This window comes from Podarcis muralis, chromosome 11, assembly GCF_964188315.1.
Source record: "Podarcis muralis chromosome 11, rPodMur119.hap1.1, whole genome shotgun sequence".
Lineage (NCBI taxonomy): Eukaryota > Metazoa > Chordata > Lepidosauria > Squamata > Lacertidae > Podarcis > Podarcis muralis.
In genome coordinates, this window is record NC_135665.1 from 12,845,825 (window position 1) to 12,863,600 (window position 17,776).

General features: G+C 39.4%; 1 long non-coding RNA gene across 1 annotated transcript in view; it reads left to right on the plus strand.

The window, feature by feature from the left end:
* Positions 1-17,776, plus strand: part of LOC144329192 (uncharacterized) — a 36,027-nt gene that overhangs the window by 4,377 nt on the left and 13,874 nt on the right. The window lies entirely within an intron of this gene.

A 17,776-nucleotide genomic window follows, 5' to 3' on the forward strand; every position in this document is an offset into this window, starting at 1 on the left:
TGGTGTTGGAAAATGTTTAATTGCAGCTAAGCATGTGCAGTTTAAAATATTCATTGCTCATAATGTTACAGTATGACAGTATGCAAGTAAATTAATGCATAATGTATATAATTTACAGCACAATCCTATACACATCTTCTCAGAAGTAAGTCCTATTGGGCTCAATGCAGTTTACTCCCGAGTAAGTGGGATTACAGCTGTAACTTATAAAGTATTCATACAACCAATTAATAAAACATATTTTTGTGTATACTGAATATTCTTGGTAATACTGTACACACTGTGAATAATACATTTCTTTGTCAGAGAATAATCCCCTAGAAAAGCCTGCTGTATGTTGCTGTTTTTAGTGTCACATTGCAGTTTTCAAAATGCCCAGCAACTCCTCCTGTTGCATGGCATTTCAAGTATGAGTCAGAAGATTTGGATGAAAGCAGAGTTTTCCATATACAGAACTCCTTCATTGTTCACTGTGGTTTATTTCATCCCACTCATTTAAAAGCCAGTAAGGGGGAGGGGTCATTTTGTTGTAAATATTTTCTGAAGTCATAGAAATTAATTTTAAAACATTATTGAAACTGCCTGTATCTGATGAAAGAGGGTATTTATTACCCGGCAAGGAGACATTGAGTAGCTGTTAAGTCACAGGGCTACAGTCACAGGGAATGTTTTGCTGGTGAATTATATAGCTGTCATGCATCTACCAAAGGAAAGAGCCTGGTTTGTTGGCATCCATCTGTCTTGGGACACTCATATTCCAACTTCCGTTTACCTTTTTTTACCACTCACTCTCTGTGTTAAGTTGAGATAGGAATTTATAAATATATTGGGTACTGAGCATTTGAATTCCTGCACAGCTGAGTGTCCTCAATTTGTGGATTATGTGGTTATTGGAAGAGGAGGAATTTGGATTTGTTAGGCCCTTGGAATGTTTGGGGGCAAGCCAGACCTATACAAGAGGGCCAGGGTCTACCTGAACTTAGAATAAAAAAGGTGGCAGGAACACCTTATAACATGATTACAAAGGGAACATTGACAAGAGCTGAGGAATGTCTGGTTTGGAACATAACTTCCACAGAAGAGGGTGGAAAAGTTTTATGTTCATTCGGTTGGGAGACGGGTGAAATTAGGTATTGAGAATGCTGGGGCATGTGATAGCAATTGACAGTTAAAACACATGTGCCAAAGATATTTGGCGAGAGACACCATGTATAAGGTGTTTGTTCTTGCTACAAACCTCTGTGCCAAGATGAGCAAGGTTTCTACAGCCCTGCATTATCCAGGGGGTTAACCATGTTAGTCTGTTGCAACCAAAATTACAAAGCTTGGTTTTGAGGTGCTCTAAAAACGTAACAAATTATTACAGCATAAACCTTTGTGAATTTCAGTCCACTAATCAAATGCAAATGATAAAGTGGGCTGTAGTCCATAGAAGTTTGGGGGCTTTCTGTGTGCTACCTCTTGTAGAGATCCCAACAGTGGGATTTTTGCTCACTCACACATTCAGTGGACAGAATAGGGAGTCCCATACTGGCAGAGCAACAAGGGCACTGGGAGCCAATGGAGGTCCAGCACTACTGAGTGTTGGGACGCTTCCAGCCAATCCCAAAAAAACCCCTCAGCCCAGTGCAAAGGAGGTTTGGACCGCAGCCTAAAGAATGAAGTCATATCAAATAAACACAACAAACATAATCAGCTACATAATAATGACCCGCAGACTCAAGAATCTGTCATATATTAGATCTGTTTTCCCTACAGCAAAAGGTTGTGATGCACAGGCTGTGGGGTTTTTTTTATGTATCCCAGTGAAACATGCTACTAAGAGAGACATTTTGATGTGTTGAGTGAGGCATAGAATGAGGCACTAGTGCAGGTGGTACTAGTGATGATAAACAGTTGCACCAGAATCAAGAAAGACCAGGAGATTCCTATGAGAGGGGGACCTCCCTTGTAATGGACTTTGGGAACAACAGAAGATGAGGAAGATGAGTGAGTGTGACCTGTTTTTCATAAGTGCAGCCCCTTCTTATTCCACCCACTGGTGCTTGGGGCCAGAGGCGCTGTAATTCTGCCTTTCAATAACACATGTTATGTTAATAGACATTGAAGAGTGAAAATGTGTAATAGCTAGAAATGCTTACCCTCTGAGTCATTGTGGTAGCTATTCAGATGAAGCCACTCATGCATATCTCACAATGTGTAAATTTGGTGCCTTTGTGAAACTGGTTTCTGGGTTCTTTTTTTCTTATTATCAGTGGACTCCAGGAGCTGTCTCTTGACTAGCAATGCTTATTAAAGTTCTCAGTATCATACCACCTACCTGGAGCTTTTATGTATTTGAATGTATTCATTTTTGTTTGCCAAGAAAGTATGAAATAACGCTGCAGTTTGCTTCTTTGTTGTGTTCAGTTACATTTTGTTACCCTGGGACTGACTTTCCCAATCCTGTTTTCAAGCTTTTTCAATGTCTTCTCCGGTTTTCTTTGTTTAAACAAGCCTATGACAGAAACATATTCCCTAATTGTTATCAATCATTCATAAACAAGCAGCACACATGGTATTCCCCCTTTGGCACTCTGCCTCTTTAGTGTATTTCAAAGGCATCTGTTTCCTCAAATTGTCTATTCCCTTTGTTTAGTGCAGCACTGAGTTTCTAAGACGAAATAACCCCATATGTTGATTGGAACATTTTCTTTTTCCTTTAAAGGTTTCTGCCTTTTAAAACTCTTCATCCCAAAAGCACAATTTTGGTAATAATTTTCTAGCACTTTTATTCCCAGCTTACGGGTAAATGAAATGGATTTAAGTGTGTTAGTATCTTGGACCCAAGCACTTCTTAGAAGCAAATTGCTTTGATTTAAATAGGATTGAAGTGTACACTGAGGACCAGTCCTAGTATTAGGCAAAGTGAGGCAGTCCCCTTAGGTGGCACATGCTGTGGGGTAGCATTCTCCTTTATTGGAGGACAAACTGTCCTGCATCCCCTAAACTTACTGTACCTGCTGCCCTCATGTTGTGAAGGATACCATTTATGTTGTGAAGGATACTATTCTATTTCTGGTGTTGAAGTAAAAATCAGTTGCCAGCCTACTTGGCTTCTGTATGTGGAATTGTAGTATCTTTGGTTGTGTTGAATGCTGTAATTCCAGTTGCATAACAGAGATCCGCTTATGCAATAGAACTCCACCCTTCTATTCTCTGCCCTACATCTTCCTGAACACCCTCATAATCGACTCCAGAGGATTGATTGGAGGACCTTCTAAAGCAGGTTTTGGGGCATGAGTGGAACTCTGTGTATGCTGCTTGGATACAACACATAGTCTGTTGCCTCAGGTAGTAAAACATTGGCCAGGTCCTGTGTACCCTATATTGTGTTCGAGAATTCTTCTAAGAAAGATGATTCCATCAGTATGGATAATGGGTAGCAATGGGACTTGAGGCTGAAGGGCAGGTAATAAATAGCAACGACAATGAGAGCCAGAGGATGGGTAAGTGGGAAGATAGGAAGGAGCTGTTTTCATCAAATTGATATAACAATTCCCTTTTGACTAATACGAGCACAAGCAACACGTCTTGCCACATAGGTTCTTTCAGAGTGTTAGCTCCTTGTGGAGGAAGAAAGAACCTCAGACAACACAGAAGACATGACTGCCCTGGTAGCTGAATTGAGAGAGGAGAAATCTGTCCTTTTATATCTCAGTCTTATAATAATATTATGAGATAATCAATTACAATTTATAAATATTGTTTGTTGGAAATAACTTTTTATAGGAATCAAATCAACCAAGGATTTTTCTGGCGTGTTAAACTGCAGCATGGCATAATTACATTTCTATTCTCCTGCTTTCTTTACATTGATTCAACAAGAGTAGGCAATTACTGAGTTCACAGTGAGTGAATGGATTCTACTAGATGCCATGAACTTTAAGATAATATTTACCAAATTGTTAAAGGGTTACTTTTTTCAACTGAAAACCAATTTTGGAGCTATTATTTGAGAACATACTATATTTTGCAGAAATGATTCTTAAGTGCAATGTAGTGGTATAATAATGGAAATGTATTTGCATTTTTATCATGTCATATAATGTTTGTATTTCCAAAGCTATAATAAGTATTAAGGGACATGCCACATTAGGGGTTATTTTGTCACTGTGCATGAAAAACATTGGTAGACTTACAAAACCTTGCAGAAAATTGGGCAAGGCACCCATTTCAGAATCACTCAAACAAAGATTTATAATTTGGCATAATATTTGAACTTTGATTATTTTATAATTTGGAATGTTTTTAATGTGGCTTTTATTGGATTGTTAAATTGGAAAACTTTATAAATATTATTTTTTAAAAAAAGAGACCCACAATTTCAATATACACGTGAGAGAGACAGCATATGCCTGTTCTATCCCCTATACATCTGGAGTAAGTCTTAGCTTGGCTACTATTTTCCCTCCTTGAAAAGTGTATCGAGCCAAAGGAGGAAGTTGTATGCGGAACACTTCCCACTTCCTGTTTCAGTTTTTTATACTCTTCAGCTTTATTTACTCTTCAAAGCTCAGATCAGCACCTGAGCTGCCAATCCTTTTCTCACTTCCCCTTTCAGCTCTATGTGCTATTCAAGGCTCAGATTGGCACTTCAGTAGCTGAAGAGAAAGAACAGCTAGTGAGTGGTAGTGGATCTGGGAAACCAGGGGATAGGGGAAGGAAGACAGTGACTGGGTGAGGCAAAGAGGGGGTTAGGAGGGAGGGGGTGTTAGTAAGAGAAGGCACACACATACACACAGATCAAATCCAATGAAATTGCATATTTGTATGGGTTCCCTCCTCCAAACCACCATCAAATCACTAGTCACATCTGTTTCTATTCCCTGAACCTTTAATCGCCAGTGCTTTGTGTTATCAGGTGCCATGCAAATGTCATAAATAAATCATTGAAATCTAAAGCTGTAATGAGAGATGCGGGAGGTAAGATTGAGGGATTACAGTGGCCCAAATTAATTTATTCCCCCCCTAATTTATTCATTTATAAGGTGCACTTTTTAAAAATAATAATAATAGTAAAGTGGTATATAACATATCAGAATAAAATCAGCAAATCAATTTCCCCAAACTCATCATTTAAAACATTAATACAGTGGTACCTTGGGTTAAGAACTTAACTCGTTCTGGAGGTCCGTTCTTAACCTGAGGTACCACTTTAGCTAATGGGGCCTGCCACTGCGCCACTGTCGCACGATTTCTGTTCTCATCCTGAAGCAAAGTTCTTAACCCGAGGTACTATTTCTGGGTTAGCGGAGTCTGTAACCTGAAGCATCTGTAACCCAAGATACCACTGTACTATTTGTATGATTACTTGAGGACACAGTAGAGGCATTTGAAGTAAGACCTTTTTGCTACCCTTATTGCCATATTGTAGGTGGGATTATGTGCTCTAACCAGGGCTCGGTTGGCCTCAGATCAAGGTTTATGCCACTGGTGCGCTCTCTCTCTCTCTCTCTCTCTCTCTCTGTTAATCCATCAATCAATTTATATACCACCCTATACCCAGAGGTCTCAGGGCAGTTCACAGAACAAAATCAGAATATAAAACCACAAAATATATAATCAAATTAAAAACAACAATCCAATAAAGCCCCCCAAAAAAACAACAACCCACATTTGAAAAGGGCATAGGCTCTAGCCGTCAAACATCCTGTTTTGTTACATGCAACTTCCTAGAATACCAGTATGCACTGCAGATTCCACAACACCAGAGAGGGTGCTCAGAAGCGATCATGCCACATCTCCCCATTCTACAGCAGGACGAGAAACTTGACAGGATCACCTGTTCTATCCACTGGAAAATCTCTTAAGAGCATTCAGGAATCCATCAGGATCTGTAAGTCTCCAACAGCAAATAATCTTAATAAACTCCACCCTTACAGAGGAGGATAGCTGTTGTGAGCTGAAACTTCACTGGGAAATTTACCTCTACCCTGCTTTTAAAAAGGGATATACCATTGTCCCACACATTCTTGCAATTGCGCCCATGGATTTAATACTCTGGGGCTGAAATTGCTGGTTTAGTGTACGTTCAAGAAAAGATTGTGGGGTATACCCATTTAAACTCTGGTGCTTATGGGAAGTCTAGTGGCAGTATCCTATTTTCCCCCTGCAGCTGATATTCATATTGCCTCTGATGCTGGGGAATATACAGGCAGTATCACTAGCAGCCATTGTCCTCCATGAATTGGTCTTTGTAAGAGCCTTTTTAAAACATTGATTCTTAGTGTTAGCATCATAGACAACTTGGAAGTAAATATTTACTTTTCACATAGCATCTGTTCCTGTGTCCCTATATACAGCTTGGATCCGTAGTCCTTTGTCTGGAAGGTACAACTGGCAAGTTTGCAGCTAGCTGGGAGAAGGAAATTGTATCTGCTTTGGAAGAAATTAGATCCCGTGTTTTGTTGGTTCTGGCAGCAGTTGGCAAGTTAGATTTACACCACCAAACACCTTATTAAAGTTAATGAAGACTGAGCAATAAGAGTAGATTAATTGGTTTTCATATGAATTTTGTTGTAAACTTTCAGTGTGGCATATTATGCACCATTTTTGAGCAATTTCACTGTAATTTCCCCTTAAATGAAATCTGCAGAAGTGGTTAGACTCTGTACAATATGAACTACCCAACAATAGATAGTACGGGTAATGCATAAAAAAACATCCTGTGTATTTTTCTGGTCTAGAGAAAATGAGTCATAGGCATAATTGGTTGAGCAGGTCAGTATCAGCTACTGAACTGAACATTTTAAATGTGGCTTTAGAGTTATTTGCTCAGAGGATATTTTGGTAAATCCTGCTGTTCCTATGAATTAGCTTATTTATTCAGAAGAATTGAGTGTACCATACCCTGCTTTGCATATATTTCATTTAGGAATAGGGCCATTGCTGTTCAATATCCTATTTGATTCTGTTCCACTTTTCAGCCAGGAAACCTGCTTAGAAATAAAAATTGTCCCAATATGTGGAGTTGTCTGTGGCAGTCCTTTCTGATCTTTGACTGTTGATGTCAAACATTTCCAGGCTCTTATCTCCACTGGCAGGGGGAAGAGGGAGCTGCAGGTGTTATTCAGGGGCCAAGACCCTTGTATGAACAATTACTGGGTATGAATTACAGCTCCTAATGTTTCAGTTGTAGGCACTTTTTCATTATTAACCTTTCTGTTTTGCCCGATGGAGAGTTCTGTCTCGAAAGCTTGCATAACCCTACACAAGACGAAAGATACCTGAATTATTTTGTGTCTATGATACTTTGTAGATAATAATTTGCAATGCACGACAGAGGGAGGATGTGCTTCATCTGCTGAAGCAACTGTGTTGGGCTAAAGACAATGCTGGACCTGAAGTTGAGCAAACCTGAGTGCATCCAAATGTGCATACTTCGAGTGGTGAAGCCCCTGTGCGAATGCACTCAAAAAGTGCAATTTTCTCTCCAGGATCAAGAAGAACAGTTCTGTGTGATTAGGGCAGAAACCAGCTGTGTACTGTGTACTGTGCTAGGACAGGGTGAAGAGCCTTTTTCAGTCCGAAGACTGAATTCCCTTCTGGGGGGTCACATGCCAGTGGTGGGTGTGGCCAGAAGCAAAATTGGGTGGAGCAATGGATGTAAATTTTAGCTTTATGTAGTAGGCTGCTTTCTACATGCATTCACACAACCCCTTCTCTGTCTTCCCACCAGGCAAGTGAGAGGCATTATCAGAGTTCACAGTCACATTTTAACCAGGCGAAGCATGGCCAATAGGGGTTTGGTCTAGGCAGTATCCTGAGGGCCTGGCAGAGAGGTTTGGAGGACCAGATTCTCCTCTCCAGAGTCCTTGTGATGTACTGTACTGTACTGCATTGTTGTTGTTACTTCACTCTTCTGCCAAACATCTTGGGATAGCACATGAGAAAAGGCCAGTGTCAAAATATAAGACTATGATACAATATGCAGTTGAAAGCGTTGACATTAGGACCCATAGAGGGGATGGGGGGAAGTCTCGAGATTCAGAGAAATCTCTCCATATGGATATGTATTTGGTTTTGTTATAAATTTATATTTGTAAAATCAAATAAAAATGATAAAAGGCCAGCATCCGATGTTGGCACCATCAGGCAACTGCCAAGGTCGCATGCAGAAACAGAGGAGCCGTTGCAAACCCAGAAGACTCTTGGTCATAATTTCTTCTCCTCCCTGCTCTCTCTGTTCACCTTCCCTTTGGAAGCACTGACAAGAATAAGTAGTAATAGTAAATAATAATAATAATAATAATAATAATAATAATAATAATAATTATTATTATTATTATCTCCTTCCCCTCTGTCCCCAAAACAAGTTGATACAATGTGCCCTAAGGCCACCTTTGTGACCAAATCTTTATATTCCAGACTGGTCTCCACACATCTGGGTGTGTTTTTAAATAGAATTTATTTTGGAAAAATAAATAGAATTTATTTAAAAACCCAAAATGAATTAGGAACCAGAAAAACATCACTTTCAATAAACTTGTAAGCAGCATTTCAATAAATAAAAGGCAGAGCATCTGCCTCTAGCACTTAGGGAGGGGAGGTCAAGCCCGGTGACTTTAAAGCATTAGAGTCACTATCTAGCAAAAGCATTGAGAAGACAGAGTAACTCTGTTTATTCCACATCCGTTTTAAAAATATGGCAAGCCCACTTCTTTTTTTTCCTTTTTTTTTAAGGATAGCTATATGCACTCTTGGGTTCAAACCCCTGCTCAGCCATGAAGCTTACTGGGCATCTTAGTGTTTTTTTATCTAACCTGCCTCACAGGGTTGCTGTGAAACTAATATGGTATGATTCCCCATATGCTGACTAGAATACCTTGGTATAATTGTGGTGCTTACTACTGTTGGCACTCCAATAGGCTTTGAACATGGAAAGGCTCCATCCAAGTTAACAGTCATGTTAGCTTCCATAAGAACAGGATGAAACATGATAAGATGACTTTATATTTAAATCTAAGCCTGAAATCCTGAAACCATTTGCTCAAAGAAATGCCACTGAGATAATTTAATTGTGTATTTGTCTCAGTGCAACTGCTGGTGACTTAAGTCTTGTGGGCTTGTGGTTAGGTTAGCTAAATACTGGAGAAAATGTGTGTCTGCCCTCTTCCCCTAAACATTCCAACACTGTTAAAGAAGATGAGACTTAATTAGTTTTGTCCTCAAATTTCTATGATTCATACTGTGGAATTTCAACTATTTGTCTGAGACAGAATTCTTTTGAAAATAATGAGCTCAGAAAATTGCAAATGGTTTTTAGAAACAAGCATCTCAGTTTGCAGCTTGAGATATTCACACATTATTAAGAAGCTGACTTAGTCTTAGTTGATCTTTTGGGGGGAAAACTTTTGTGATGCAGTTTGGCTTTCCACATCATAAATCACCTTTAAAGTGCATTTATAAGCTCAGTTCTGTTTTATCTTCACATTTGAAAGACATCAAGAACCAAATCTCTCCTAAAGTTATCTGCATAGCATATCCAGAGAAGCTAAGAAGAGCATTGAATGTTTTCTAATGTGCAATGCAATAGAAATATTACCATACTTTTCCATGTATAAGACATGGGTTTTTTTACTCTAAAATTATGTTCAAAAACTTGCCTCGTCTTATACAATGATAGTCAATGGGGTGGCCGGGTGATTGGCTGTAGCTGCAAGCAGGAGCTTGTCAGTGACGATTGGTGACTGCTAGAAGGGCTGCTCTGGATTGGCTGCTGCTTCTCTAATTGGGTTGGTGATTGGCTTCTGCAACAAACACTGCTGTTGATTGGCTGTCGCTGCCACAATTGGTGGCTGCTGTTTTGGGAACGTGTGCAATTGCCAGTGGACAGCTTTTCTCAGTTGGGTAAGAATTTTTTTGCTGAGGAAGGGTCTGTATGCGATTGGCTGTCGCTGTGGCAAGTGGGCAATTGTCTGCTGCCAGCGACTGTCAGCGTCTATGCTGCATGTGAGCGATTTTTGGCAATCCCCCCCCCCAAGCTGTAAAACTCTGGGCAGTCCTCTCAAAAAAGCTCAACAACTCTGAGCCATCTCCCCACCACCACCACCGCCATTTTCTTAAATTTGAGTCCCCCAAAACAGGGGGCATCTTATAGTTGGGGGAGTCTTATAGACGGAAAAGTATAGTAATTGATCCCAGAAAATGCGTTATCAAAGACAGAGGCTGGGAGTATGAACAACCATAGCATGGGTACAGATTTTGCTTGTAGCACCAAAGCTGTGGGGTGAGTGGGTATTCTGTTGCTTGAAATGAGTCCTAGTTCTTTGGAAATAGCAAAGGACCTCAAGCAAAAACACTGGCAAGCATTTAAAGGCTCAAGCCAAAAGTTTCCAGGTACCAGCTCAATGCGTTTGGATGCATTTCCTGTCTCACGCTGCAGAATGGTACAGACATCATATATGCTCTGAAACCTTTCCTAGTTGATTTTCACATACCAGAAGACCCGTCTAAAGTTCATTGCTAAACATTTCTTGCACAGGAAGGTTCCTGGCTCTCTGAAGGAAGCAGTGGTTTGCCTTTGATTAAAGAAACCATTATTTGATCCAGATGATTAAAACTGAGGTTTGAAGTCATCTAGTTTCTCAAGTTGATCATTCTTTGGCAAAGTGGTCTTCCACCATGGCTCACCGCAATAATAGCATTCCTACTTAATAGTGCTGATACAATTGGAATTCAACACATTCTTGCTGTTTCTTCAATTGTGTCAATGCTCTGTCTAAAAAGACAAGCTGGTTGATTCATGTTTAACTAAGGCTGAGGTTTCTCTCTCAGCCTAACCTACCTTTCACAGGGTTGTTGGGAGGATCAACTCAGTAGTATCACCAGAAAAAATATTAGGCTAAACAAAGGGAAGCAAGCAAGCTTTGTTTCACATGTTTCGTTTGTAAAAGAGAAAAGCATCCAAATGGTCTATTCTCTACTGCCAATTTTCTCTTAAGTAAATCCTATTGATGGTGATAGAATTACCGTATTTTTTGCTCTATAAGACTTCACGTTTTCCCTCCTAAAAAGTAAGGGGAAATGTGTGTGCGTCTTATGGAGCGAATGCAGGCTGCGCGGCTATCGCAAAAGCCAAAACAGCAAGAGGGATTGCTGCTTTCACTGCGCAGCGATCCCTCTTGCTCTTCTGGCTTCTGAGACTCAGAATATTTTTTTCTTGTTTTCCGCCTCCCAAAACTAGGTGCGTCTTGTGGTCTGGTGCGTCTTATAGAGCAAAAAATACGGTAACTTTCAAGTAAGCATGCTAAGGATTGCATCTTTATTTTAATTTCTAGTTTTTCTGCTTCTTCTTTGGCAATCACTTGCAGCTGAGTAAGATTATCTTCTATAAACATGGTTTTAACAACGAGTCTGTAAGTGACTGTGGAGCCCAATTCTGGATCCACATGTTCTTCCACAGTGAGGACATTGGTTTATGGGCAGGAGTTGATCATGGTGTTTCTCCCTTGTGTCCTGAGTTCGAACTTCTTCAAAGTCCATGACACCTTTGTTCTGCAACTGGAGTGCTTGCAGGCCAGTGCTTCCCAGTTGTCAGTGTTTATACTGCCTTTTTAAAAAAATGCCTTGAGGCAGTCTTTAAACCTCTTTTGTTGACCACCAGCATTACGCTTTCCATTTTAAAGTTGGGAATGGAAGTAGTTGCTTTGGAAGATGATAATCAGACATCCGCACAACATGACAAGTCCAATAAAGTTGATGTTGAAGAATCATTGCTTCAATACTGGTGATCTTTGCTTTTTCCAGTACACTGATATTAGTGTGCCTGTCTTCCCAAGTGATGTGTAAATTTTTTTAGAGACATCACTGATGGAATCTTTTGAGGAGTTGGAGATGGTGTTTATAAATGGTCCATGTTTCATAAGCATACAGTAAGGTTGGTAATACAACAGCTTTCTAAACAAGCATTTTGGTTTCCCTGCAAATGTTCCGATCCTCAAACACTCTGCATAATGTCTGTGTGAAACTTTTTTTTTTCCTTTTAGAAAACATAGGGCTCTGTGCAGTGGGGGTTGGGCTACTTTTTAGGGGGCTATTGGGTCCCCCTTAGTGCCACCTATAAAAATAAAAATGGGAGTTGTCATGTACAGTCCCCTGAATTTGAAAGCAAGATAAGAATGATGTAAATAAATAAAAATGTAAACTTTCTTAGTTATCATCTTGTTCTGGAATTGACCTCATCCTCATCTTGTTGCTGCAAATCCAGATTGTCCTCATCTTGTTGCTGCAAATCCCCCTTTAGTACTTCTAACAGGTCTTCGAAAAATGTTGCCGTTTGAAGATACGGAATATAGTAGTAAAGTGCAATATGTTTTGCCATTTAATAAGGAATAGAAACATATTTTGATTGCCCCTCAATATAGAATTAATAAAATAAAGGAAGATACAATTTATTTTGAATAATACTACAATCCCATCTGCAAGCCTCCGCTTCTGGTGAATAATGATATTATTAAAAAGAAAAGCTGAAACAAAATTAAACTTTTCAAAAGTCTAGGGTTTGTTTATGTCAAATGAGTATTTGTTAAGGGACCTGATTTTATTCACTAGAAGGGAAATTGCCACACATGAGATTTATTTGTCTCGAATCTAGCTTTTCAGTCTCTTAAGGGGAACATCTGTGAAACATACGGGATAAGACTTGCTAAAAGATTGTGGGAACATGGACGTATGCTTCCTGTTGCAGAAAATTATTTATTGATTTAAATGCTTGTGCAACAGTTGGCAGGTGATCAAAAAATGTTACAACCTGATGTGTTGACAGCATCAGAAACGCAAAGTCCATCTTCCACTGACATCTGCCATACAGACCAAAGGCTCCCCACTCCCCCCAGGGCCTCCTCCTCCTCCTCCTACCTTGCGGTGTTGCATGTGTTTGTGGTTTCAGTTTGACAGGATCTATTCCAAATACTGCACAGAATTCAACAGTTTGCAATGGAAGCGTTTTTTGGGGATAAAAATAGCCATCTCTGGCCACTTTCCCTTATGTAGTTTTTTCCCATGCCTTTCTGTTTACTTAACTTTCAACCCAATGTTGCAGTTAATCAGCTATGCTGAGAGAAATCCTTCTGATTTCATTACATTTTTGTTGCCATTTACCCCCCCCCCCAGCTTAATGTTAGTTCCCATAACCTTTAAGTGCCAGAATTAGTCAAACATCAGAACAGAAGAATTCCCAGTGCACTAGTGGAAGTTAGGGAAATGTGCTCAGCTAAGGCTTAAAACAAACAACAGGATGATTTCAACAGCCAGTGTAATTTTTTTTTTTTTCTGGGACAGGGTGGGTGCTGGTAGAAATGACAGCTGGTGGACTTACACTTTAAGATTTATATACTAGCTCAAACCACTATAAAACATACTGGGTCAAATTCTTAAAACTACATATAGACCGACACTGTGTATGTGTTCTTGTGCGAGATTTATATATAAATATATTTCCCCATAGAGCAGCTCATCAGTTCTCAGGGGAACTGCATTTTCATTTGCATTCCCAGCATTCTCAACGGTCTTGCTACATCTGCATTTGTCATTTTGCACGTTGAGCAAGAAGAAAATGGCTTGGATCACTTTTCATGATATAAATAAACCGGCAGCCGAGTAGACCATAACATATCCAAGAAAAACATTTCCTCTTCCAACCTGTCCTCTTCCTTGCGTGCCATGTGCTATTCTTCCCTTCCCCACCGCAAGTCATTGCCTGCCCACTCCTTAGTCACAATCATTTAACAACAGGTCCCACTTTGTCTTCTTCCCCCCCCCCTCCACCTTTTCTCTGTTAGTTAATTGTCAGCTCATGCTTCAAGATTAAACTTCCTGCTAAGATGCATCCATTCTTCAAACCCAGCCTTTCCCAGCTAAGTGCTCTAAAGATGTTTGTGGATTACTACCACCATTCCTGAGCACTGGACATGCTGGCTGAGGCTAGTGGGAATTGTAGTACAAAACATCAGAAAGATAGTAGATTGGGGGAGGTTGCTTAAATCCATTACTTGGGTGTGTTTCAATTAAGGTATTTAATTAAGTTGAATTTAATTAAGTTTTATTGATAAGGTATGACAAGACTCCCTGTGCTTTCTTTTGAAGAACAGATTCTTTAACAGCCCAGTTTTTCCAGTTGCAGGTCCAAAATGCAGAAATATTTCTAAAAATCATCAGTGTTCAATGCAGGAGGTTTATATATTTGTATACTTTGTGGAGAGCAAAACATTTAAAGTGATAAAGAATAGCAGTGTGCAATATACATGGCACTAAATATGAATAAATCAAAGTCAGAAAGCATATGATGGGGAAAGTTATAACAGACCCTCCAACTGTCCCTATTTTCCAGGGTATGTTATAACTATAATCTAGCTTAGTAGCTAGAACACTGCATCAAGTGTGATTAGCTTGATGCCTGTTCCCTCTTTCAAGCTGCGGAGAAATTATCTGAGGGCCAAGTAAGACCAACCATTGGTCCATCTATCTCAGACCCATCAACACTGATTGATACCATTTTTCCAGGGTTCCATTTTCAGGTCAGGTTCTTTCCCAGCCCAACTTGGAAATATACCAGAAATTGAATCTGAAACCTTCTGCGTGCAGCTTGTGCTCTACGGCTGAGCTATGGTTCGTCCCATAAATACCACTGGAAATTCAATTATTTTATCTGCATGTCGTTAAGTTTATACCGTCACAAGGCAGATTAAGTACACCATATAATAAAACTAGTGTTGAACATTTTGACACAAAGCTTCTGAGAATCCGTGGGTGGTTTGCCAGAAGATATGAGTAATGTATTTTGTAAAAGTTATAAGCTTAATGCCCTTTCATCATGTAATTCCTAGTGAGCTAATTTGCAACCAGGTGTAGCCTGCTTCTGGCATTGCTTCCACAGTACTTGGTTAGATTTTTGCAGTCTTTTCCAGGTGCCTTATCATCCATAATAGATTTGTTCTTCTGCAATGAGAGGAGGATGTGCAGTACAATCCTCTGTATGTTTGCTCAGAAGTAAATTCCACTGTTTTCAGGGGGGCTTCCTTCCCACTAAATGTGTCCAGGATTGAAGCCTTAATGTGCTAGTAGCTTTTTGCCTCTAAGGATTCTAGAATGATATTCTAAATTCAATTCTTTACTGTATCTTCTTGTGACACACACAGCTTGTAAGAGAGATCCTCATGGTCATTAAGTCCAAACCTTCACACACAACTCCTTCCCAATCTATGGTAATTCCTTTATTTTTTATGTTATTCCTGTGCTGGAAAAGAGTTGAGTTCCCCTGTTCTCTTGCAATCATAGAGCCATTGATTTCAGAATTCTACACTGAATAAGGATTTCAGCACTTGGCCATGTATCAGTTCACCCTTGGACATGATGTTCTGTACCAGAACTTTCATGCTAGTTCACTTTTGCAATGAAAATTGTTTTCTCGTAATCATGTGGTTACCCGGCTCGTGTTGTGCAATGAGCTGTAAGAAGTATTTTTAAGACAGTATGGTGGTAATAAAAGCCATATTTTAAACTTAGGGCTCCACTAAATTTACTGGCATTCATCTGGTAGTACTTCTTTTCTTTTTCTTTTTTCCCCCATTTCCAAATGCATTTTCATACATTACTATGAATAAGCTAAAGGAAACTCTGAAATTTTGAAACCATTTCAGCGAAGAAAACATGGCTTACCTCAAAGTGTAAGTGATACACAAGTACCTAATCAAAATGTGGCTTTTGTCAATTCAGATACACAGGAACCTCCCCCCCCCCATACTTTCCAATATAACCCCTGTGTTAAGTGGGGGGACAGTGTTATAGGCACCAGGATTTTTAAGAATCCAGGTATCCTGAGAATCTCATAATGCTCTGCAATCCTGACGGCCACCATTGTTGCTGCAGAAACTAATGAAGGCCAGAGCAGCAGTCTTTTCCACCAGAAATGCACCTAGTATGTTAAAGGGCAAGGTATCCAAACTAACTGAACTGAAACTGAAATTTAGAAAGGTTTGGGTTTGCCTTGTGATTAACCTAGAAATTCCAAACTAAAACTCTGTAAACTCACTTCTAGACTCTGGGTTCATCACTTACTGTTTTCTATTATGTTTTCAAGTTGGGCTTGTGGTCTTTTGAATCATCGTACCATATTTACATATACGTAGATGCGTGCTTCTCTGTTCCGCCGAATTTCCTGTTTGACTATTGTACCTTTGAGGACTGGGGGGTGAGTGCATGAACTGACTCCACTGAAATGCATTGCATATGAAGTGATATGTGGAGATATCAAAAGTTCTGTACGTGGCAGTACAATGTGAAATAGCCCTTGGTGCTAACTTTGTTGGGATATTAACAAATAAAAATGGGAGGGTCCATTCACGTGTGGTTTTCAAAAGGTAATGATAAGAGAGACAGAATGGTATTAATAGATTTTTTAAAGGGATGCCAGCATCCTCAGGAAAACCATAGCTTCCCCACCCCTAAGATAAAAGGAGATCCAAAACTTTCAGCAACCACTACTAACACATTCAGGACTCAGTTTATGAAACACTGGAACTTATAAACCCTAGAAAGTGCAGTTCAAGGGATATCCGATGCAGAGGTTATTAGTAGGGATTTATCGTATAAGTCACTATGTGGATATTAACCTGATCACATGGAAAAGCTATAGTCAGTCACCACAGATCGTGCCTATTTTTACATAACAAATGAAACCAAGGGGAAAGATGGCAGGTTTCTTATAGATTTGTTTTCCATTATCATCATGTCAGATGAATTCGAAAATTCTTTTTGTTACAATAGGACATGTCAACGTTCTCTTAAGATGAAAGTGTGCTTGAGGACCAGGGGAGAATCTACGGTATATTATTTAAGAAACAGAAAATCATCTAGGGAAAGGAAAAGATGGGTTCGGAAGACTGCAGTGGCTCTTAAAAGCCAGACTGTCCCTGACTATTAAACAAAGCAACTAGAACATGAATTCTAATAAGCTCTGAAGAATGTGGCCCACGATACTGCAATTCATTTTGATGTCAAGTTCCTGTTGAAACAGGTTTGCAACAGACTGAATGACAAAGACCACAAGTCGTTTTTGAGTGAATTAAATCCTTTGGTTGTAGAAAACAAACCTTTCTTACAACAAAATGGATTACTAGTGTCTATATTTGGTAAGTGAAACAAAAATATTAACTGAGTTTTATTGGAGGCAGGAATAGATGTCTAAATGCAAAAGTGGGGTTAAAATACATACAAAGAGCAACATCATACTATATAGATAAGATGTCTTCTATAATCAAAGTGTTTTAATAAGCCACTAACAGCTACTGGAGACTGCAAAAAAAATGTTCTTTGCAAATATATATATATATCTAATACAAGAAATACCCAACTGATAACTGTGCTTGGCAGGTGAGGGCCTCCTACAGATAATATCTTACCAGGAGATCTTTTCCACGCAGTGAAGGAATTGGGTCTTTAGTTTTGTGATACCCACCCTTTGAAATTCCCTGCCATCTCTGTTGTTGTTTTGGTGCCTACTCAAGACCTACCTCTTTCAACAAGCCTTTTAAGTTGAGATTTTTCCAAGTCCTCATCTGTATTGCAATTGTTTCTAAGATGTTTTCACTGTTTGCTGTTTGCTATGCCAGGCTTCTTTGGAATGGTGGGATACAAATTTAATAAATCATAAATAAAAATAAAACAAGTAAACCTATGAGGACTAAGATATTTGCCTGCTAAAGGCTTCAGGTTTCAGCTTCTCATTTTCCTGGAC